The following is an 8,797-nucleotide window of genomic DNA, read 5'->3' as shown; positions in this document are numbered from 1 at the left end:
AAACACAGGCCCATTCCGATCATTCGATCCACCGGTGATAGTGACTTTCGCTTCGCTCCATTTGTCAAACTGGCCTGACAGTTCCCCCAGTTTGCCGGGGTCCCAGCCGAGACCTAGAAAACGATGACATCTTGGACGGTTTTCGCGCATGACGTTGATGACGAATGTACGATTTCAATTGGTTAGAGGTGGCGGATCGATATGCAAATGAGTTTTGCACCAGTTTGACATGTGCTTTTAACGCGTTTCCACGTTCGTTCAAGTGGCCACAGTGTAACGGGATGCACGGGCTTTTCGCACCAGCAATCGAAAGTTTAGCACCCTAGCAGTAAAGCCATAAAAAAAGAAAGTCCGATAACGCTTCAGGATTGGGGGAAAAAATCCCGCAAAAATGTACCACTTTCCATCGGCACCTCAACCGTACGGGAGGATCGATCTCGATCACTTCCCGAAGCAAAAGTTTACACACACTACAGGAGAGCATATAAAAATAGTACAAAATTATAGCACGATAGAGCTGTCAGGTTTTGTAGCAACAAAACACCCCTGAAGCGCCTATTTTGCTCCTGATATGGATCAAACTACAATTTCCCTGTTTATCGACAACGGTTATGCCAAACTGTGAAAAACGATCGATAGATCGATCCTCAAGATCACTGCCGCGCAGTGAACAATGCACTGCGACACACTGCACCAGGCAGTGAGGGCCTCCGATAAGGCGCCGGCAAAACCGAACGAAATGGCTTCCGATTGCTCGCTAATCGCTCAGGTGTAAGGCGCTGCTCCGTACATAGCCTGGCTGTACTTTCACTGCCATTGCCATTATCCATCGTAGTAGAAAAGGCAAAAAAAACACACACACAAACGGTGAGGCTACCCATCAACTAGCTGTCGGTTACGGGCGCACTATATCACGTCCGCCAAAGGAAAAACCTGCATTAGCGCACCGGCTAATAACGGCACAGGGCACAGACGGGTTTTGTGGCTGCTGCTCTACATATTTGGTAGCAGCACAAGTTTCGTGGCCGCTAATGGGTGGCTCTGAGTGGCTTTACTTTTACTTTTTTTGTTGTGTGTTCACCGAACAATTTCAACTCTCGCACCACCACCGGACATACAGCGGGCAAGGTACTTAGGGGGTGCTAAATTTAAAAGCTGAAAGCATCTCCTGAACTTAAAAAAAAAACAACTCTAATAAAGCTATAAACGAACGTAAGAAGCGGTGCGCAAATATATCACGAGGAAAGTATTACAATGGAGCGATAGGATACACGGCGCACCATGAATCAAACGTCACCCATCTTAGTGTTCTCCTATGTAGGAGCCGTATTTACACAGCACCGCGTACGGTCGGACGCAATTTGTTCTGACGACCCATTCCGAGTCATGCAGCAAATGCGAGCGTGCATGTAAATTTTCACAATTTATCACTCCCGTCAGAACTACTGGTATCGTCATGTAGCAGTCTGCGCATGTTATGTTCTTCCTCTATTTTCCCGAACCCATTTTCCCCACCCGGGCCGGACACCTTCAGGACGGCCCGAACCGTTTGGACGTTTGTGCTGCGCAAATACAACTCACTTAAGCGCGCAGAACTTAAACTGGTATTTATCATAGAAGAAAACACACTCCGCGCGGGTTGAGGCTTTAAATGCTCCCCTGCGAATGCTGCTTAATGTAACGACCCGTGCGCCATAACGTAGCATTTTATGAACTGGTTCTAGTCCAATTCTCCGTCCACCGTTTGTTCCATTTGGAAGGTCTCTCTCTCGTCTAGAATGATCATTATGCACCCCGGGCTCCGGCTGCATCGATGCACATTCCCATCGGTTCCATTCTTCGGGGGGCAAAGTAAAGTGTTGGGATTGGCCAGCCGTTACCGGGCCAGGCGCCCGCTTAGATGCCCCGACGTGTTCCCGCGGGACACTCCGGGTTGGGTATGCAAATTTATACACGATCGTGAGTGACGTTTGCCCGTTGTGTGTGCGATTCCGACTCGAATCCGACTTCCTGGCCTGGGCACGGCGGTGCGGTGTTGCACACACTTTCCTCAAAGTCAGACTGCGAGCTTTCCGGGAAACGTCGTTTTCCGTCGCTGTTAGCTGGAATCGTGTGATGTATATCGGATAAAATGTTGCATTTTGTGCACTCCCTTTCTACCAACCACACACAAAAAAGGGCATTCTTTCTTCACGCCTGGCAGCGTACAGCTGAACCATAATTAAAAAGAGATTAAAATCTATTTTTCTGCTCACCGCGACTCCCGCGTGGCGTTGAGATTTTGGTGCGTGTGGGCATGAAGATGATGCCTGGGTTTTGTTGCTCTTTTGGTTTGCAGAAATAAAGCTGATGTCTGTCCGGAGATGCACAAAGAAATTCATTTTTAGCTCAACAAAAAAAACTCCAGAGACTACTACTCAAGTTCAGTGAGATAATCAGCACCTTAGCAAGGCCCGATAGCTGACATTCCTTCCCCATCTTCGTCTGGAACCGGGGAATATAAAACTGGAAACAGATACAACAAGCAGGCAAGATTGAGAGAGACCTCTGATTAGGAAGTAAGCAGCAAACCAATAAAACCCCACCAAACTTGTCCATTAGAGTGTGCGTCTCGCGCGGACGTCTTTCAAAACTTCACTCGCCGTGCCCTCGTTCCGCGGAGCAGAAAGATGTTAAAGATTTGATTTTCTTAATTTTTTATTATTATCATAAACGCCACTCAACGGTGACTTCGGATGCTGGCCGACTGGTGCTGGCCAATAAACGTACCAGAGACGCGATCGATCGAAGATCGACCGAAGCTGATTCGAAACGAACGGGTCGATGCAGTTTATTGATGTGCAGGCAGGCAGCAGCAGCAGCAGCAGGTGTGGAAAAGCAGCGGTGGATAGGAAACAGGAACAGACATTTGTGAAACGTTCCCGTCCTGCCTTTGCGGATCACATCACAGCTTGGTTTTTGGAACGGATCGCAATCGAACGATCGTACGATCGAACGATCGCGACGGTGTATGGCACATTCGAACCGCTCACATCACTCACGCAATAATCCGACCCGTGGCAGAGATATAGGTACACTCGGGAATGGGTTGGAAGTCTACACAAAACGTCACTTCCGCCAGCGAACGCTTAAAGATTAATTCATCATGATAAACATTCTTTCTTGTAGCTGCGCGTTCCAACGCGGCTGGTGGAATGGTTTCAACGTGCAGCACGCTGACGCACTCAAGCACAAGCAGTTGCGCACCGTAACCGCGTAAGCTTCATCTTGGCATAGGACGACCCGATTGGATCGTTCCCGAGCTAGAAGGGCTAGATTCGATCCGTCCGGGCGATAATCTGGTGCGTGTGCGGAACGATTTTCGCCAAGGGCAAGTAATTAAGCACATGCAGACAAGTCGCATCCGAGACAGCCGGCTACAGTCCGGGGAGGTGTATCTGGACCGATGGACCGGCGACACATTCGACAGTACGGGACGGAACGAACCAACGCAGCGCGTCCCCGTCTGCGCACATTTGATTTATCAATCACAGCGCTGCATCGGGATGCGATGGACGGGCGCGGAATTGAAATATCACATCGCTGCCCGGTGCAAGAATTCCGAGCATTCGCATAGTTTCGTCCATCCCGCCGTGTCCTCACAGTCGATCAGCAGTCGAACTCGATTATGTGTACGTTACGCTGCCCCGCGTCCGCAACCGGGCACCACACACAATTCGGATAAGTCTTTGAGGTTTTTTCTTTCCCCCCACCACGTCCTGAATTATTTGCTCTTCCTCTTTCGTACCGTCGGCGGTGGTTGCGTCTTCGGCAAGAGCCTTCATAACCGTATCTGCTGTTCGCATGTCTGCCCACTTTTCTGCTGTTTTAGTATTTCCCGCTTCCGATGCGCGATATGCACGGGTCGATGCGATTAAAGTGCGTTGGGTGGAAGGAAGAAGTAACAAGACAGAAAAAAAGAAACGGACAGCAAACATTCCGATCGTGCACTAAAAGAACGTTGCGTAGGAGCAACAAAACAGTGGCGGGTTTGTAAGGTAGAAAGCTATTACCATAGGCGATATGTGTTGTTTGATAGTAAAGTTATGGTTTAGTTAAAGACACATAAATTCACTTCAAATTAAACCTTCGACCGTTGCATCCTGATGAGGCGTGTAAATTGAAACTATCCGTTTTTAATAGGATGTCATCTTATCTCGTAAGCGGGATTAGTTATTAGTTATTAGAAAATGGGGACACAACCGAGGATGATGAATGATTCCTCTAGAATAAGCATATTTAAATAAACCTAAGGAGAGTCCCGGAAATACCCCTAAACACACACACACTTGTACAATGTAAGTTCATGATTTTTCGATCCGACCGAACTCGACCGTAAATCATACACAAAGCACTCAGCGTCAGGGCACGAGCATGGGCAGCGGATAGCTCTAAAAAGCCCATCTATCAAGATCGCCTATTAATGAGTTAGGATCATAAAGGGGATTATAGCTGCTTACCGTACAACATAGCGTGAGAGGCATTAAACATTCAGTTAGCACCCCCGCAACGTCGCATGTGCCGTGTGTGGTGTTGTTGTGCTCCGTCCGATCTTCTCCCGAACCAAGCATTGCCACGCACTTCTCCATTAACCGCTGGGCTGGTATTTGATTAATTCTCATTCAAACTGCAGCACAATGTTGCAGCGTACTGGCTGCACTGTCATGCCCTTCTTCGTGCGATCTGGGTACGGTGTCGAAGGGGAAGTAAACTGAATTCAATCGGCCATCGCGACACGTCGCATATTGAAAGCCTTCGGGGCGAACGGTCAACCGATCTGATACGATGGGGTTCGACGCTTGGTTTGCCTAGACGAGACTGCCCTCGCGAACGCTACAATGTGTGTTGCGTGCCGATGGCCGGCAACGAATCATCAACTGACGTGGACACATCGCGGTACTGACGGAAGGAATGCGATGCCTTTTCCACTCCCCCCCAGGATGGACAACGCCTACGGATGCCAATCTTGTTGCGATCACGAGGGAAGGAAGGTATCGGACCGTTTTGCGTTGCATCGATACGTCAGCACATGGACAAAGGGTGCTGAATTTTGTGGCGAGAACTTTGCTACGGTACTACAGTTTAGTGTGCTGACAAGTGAACAAAGACGCCAAGCAATATCCACACACTGGGAAGAAAATGGACTTGTCAAACTCGTGTTGCTAAATAGAGATCTTCAACAACAACTCCTTTGATCGTAAGTTATATGTTCTGTTCTGCTAGGATATGTTTCAGAACAATGTGTAGATAAGAGGAATCTTTAGGTCTCTGAAGATGTTCGAGTTCGAATAGTCGAATACGGATAGAAACTCCTTAACTATCTTCTATGTACAGCATCTCCATATATGTGCAGCGTGCATATACGAACCTTCAGATATAGGAGTCTTCGTCTTTAAATCTGACGCAGTACTCTTAAATAGTTTCCTCTTGAAATGTCAAGCTGCGAAAATCAGACAATAGATGTCGGAGATTCATTCACCTATTTCAGCCCTGGAATTTGTCTAGGTCTAGTAGGCTTAATACTAAAAAACCTAATTATTAGTAGCCTTTCTAAAGTTTACAGAGTGGTTGCGATATCTGACAGATCAGTCAGTGACCTGAGGCTCTGGAAGTTTACCAGAGCACTCTTAGAAACTTGTCGTGTCTGTTATTTCGAAAGCTCCTAATGTACTTAGTAACCTGACTAATAAAATCCCACATATATCCAGAGACTCTCGAGACTTATTAGTGTCAGTTGCATTGGTATCTCAGACATCTGAAGCTGGAATAAATGTACATTAATTTAGTACACTTATCGTATAATAATTCCACATTTCCCAGTCATAAAGTTGGTGATACCCAATGAACCATTCTTTAAAGAGCATGGCAGCATGGATCTTCCTTGCTGTGAACCAGCATCCAGCATTCAGGTGCGAAAAAATGTGTGCCGCATTTGCGTTTACGAAACCGTTCCTCACCTTACGTGACACAGTGGAAGATGAGTGTACGAACGTCTGTACGAACACGGTGCCACGCCATTCCTACCAGCGTCAATAGGAAAAACTGGATCACGCAATCACTTCCGCCGCACGCTCAGCGCAAAACAGGCACAAGCATCACGCGCGCTGGTGTGATTACTCAATGGGAAAATGTAGCATATTTTGCTGAATGTTTGTGGAAATGGAAAACCCCAATTGCGCACTCCGTTCCGATCCGACACACTGCCACTGGGCACCTGGTGGTGAAGTGTTTCCTCGTTCGGTTGTTTTTGGTTTGCTTTTAAGCAGCGCGATAGCGGTGAACCTGGGAGGAAACAATAGCAGCATTACCATGCGTGTACGTACCGTTCGTGCCGCTTCATCTTCAGTGACTCTCGTTAGATACGGATAATGTAGTTTTGATGAGGTACAGCCCACGGAACGGGGGCCTGCGTATGAGCGATCCGATCGCTTGTTATGTTGATCAGCTCAACAGGTACGAAGCGGTCAATTAATGGCGCGTGCGCTGCTTATGCAACTGCTGCCGTGCGGCCGGAGAGGTCACCATCGGAAGAAAACGGTGTCAGCAGACACTGGGGCTGGTCGGTGTTTTTCCTCGCATCTTTAATACCTTTTTAATATCAACACACCGGCCTAGTCCAATGTCCGGTGGGATGTGTAACAGTGTGTTTTAGGCTGTGGTTCGTTTCGGTGCCTCTCACAACCTGAACTCGTATCGTGCCTAATTGCACTCCCAGGCACAGTCGTTCAACCTGTGTCAGAGCGGAGGCAGAGCGATCACGAGCGTGGAATGAGGTGTGTATAAACATTTGACGAGTCACATAAAATCGCACATCCTCCCGAGCGGACGAAAGTCCAGCTAGAGTGCCGTGGCACGTGAACAAATCACCCTGCTAATCCAAAAGCATTAAGGTAAGGGCGTCAAACGAGAATTGCTCCGGACGCTGGAAAACCCACCGAAGAAAGATAGAAAAAGTGATCAGCTCACCTAATGGTGCCGTGTGCGCTGTTCGAATGTCTTGGGTACGCACGAGATGGTGCGTGTGTCCGCCGGTCTGCGCATTGCGTAGACTGACTCCGGGGTGGACCCCGGACCGCCTCGGGGGCCTTACACCAGCGGGGTTGGGAGAAAAATCTAATTTGCCTCTGAGTGGCACACGGCAATAAACATCGGGCCACGGGCCCGTGCGAGCACTTTCCGTTCGTTCTGACGGCCATTGGACGGAGCATTGGAGCTGGAAACACACCCGTGCGTGCGACAGAGATGCACGAGCCAGAAACAGTATCACAAATCTTTCACCACCTCCAGGAAAGTGGTCTTGGGAGGCGGCCGGTTCGCACGGGGTGGCAAAAGTGGCCACGCAAACCGCGACAACTGTAATTGACTGGAGGCATTGATTTTCTACTTTATCGAGATTCCGACCAGGCCGATGCTGTTGCTGTTCCCATCCCCACCGATGCGGACACGCCGTTAGATTGGGCCGTGGACGCAAAACATTAGGCGCGATCGAGGCGTTCTGGGCGGATGGGTGAAAGCGAGCAGCAGCGGAAAAAAAACCGGAGCTTACCATACCAAAGCCGCGACGTAATTAGTACCTCACGTTCGAGGCACGCATCAACCGCCGGTGGAGAGCGCAGCACTGCCAAGGGTAGTTGCGCAAAACCGATTCAACCATTTGCGCATCGGAATGCACAGAAACGGGCACTAATAGAATAAAAAGCACGGCAAACGTTTGCCCAGGCTGTGTTGCTTATAACCCGAGTGCGACGACATTCTTGTCCAGGTTGTGCGGTTGTGCTATCGCCCCAGACCCCTGGCGCTGGGTTCTTAGCGCAATCTGACGCCTAGAAACGGCACATTGGACCAATCATCATCTTCCGCCATGCAACTTTCACCACCACCACCGGTCGTCACTACCGCGCAGCACAGGGCGAGCGCGCGAGAAGCCGAGAAAATCCGATTATAGCTCGTTTACATATAATGCGGTGTGGAATCGGTTGCTCGCTTGTTTCCGTGACCGGTGCTGAAGTCACAAATCGTCCGACGACTTGGAGATGATTGAACCACCAGCCCTGCTATCACGTGAAGATCGCGCCCCGATCGATGGGGGCTGATTTGCGCTTTGCTTGTTCTTCGGCAAACGGTCTTATGTCTAAGACGTTTGGAGGTCGCTTCAAAGTTTCCATTCCGACGCTAATCCTATCAATACGAGGCCCGGTACTGCATGCTTTCACCCGTGCTGCGGAGGTTGTCGTTTGTCCGCGAACGTGCTACCGTTTAGCACGACGCTACCGCCTTTAGCATACGGTTGCAGTAAGCGTTTGGTCGTCTAAATGGATTAGGGGAGGTTTATTTCTTAATTTGGAACCGAGCGGGTTGGACATGCTTGTTTTTTTATGGAACCTAGCTACCGGTTTTTATTTTTGGGTGGGTCTAGGGGATATATCCTGAATCTACCGCTGGAGCGAGGTGTAATAAGCGGTAGGATAGCCGTGGTGTCATAAGCGCTTCAGCTATGCGAGGGTTGATGATGTTTAGACGATTATTCTTCAAGGAGTTCCAGCACACTCCAACTTCTGCTTGTGGGATGCGTAGCGTAACACGAGCTTTACACATTGCCACCATCAAGACACCAAGCGGGGCTTGGTCGTGCTGTCCAGCTTCAAAAGATGGGATGGGTTCTCCTCGCACAGCCATCTGCACCATAACGAGTTCCATTTATTCATCCGCATTTAGCTCACACAATTCCCCCGCATACGGGTACGGTCGTCGTCTGGTG

Source organism: Anopheles moucheti, chromosome 2 (assembly GCF_943734755.1).
Source record: "Anopheles moucheti chromosome 2, idAnoMoucSN_F20_07, whole genome shotgun sequence".
NCBI lineage: Eukaryota > Metazoa > Arthropoda > Insecta > Diptera > Culicidae > Anopheles > Anopheles moucheti.
The sequence above is the reverse complement of the archived record's forward strand: the minus strand, read 5'-3'. Positions refer to the sequence as shown.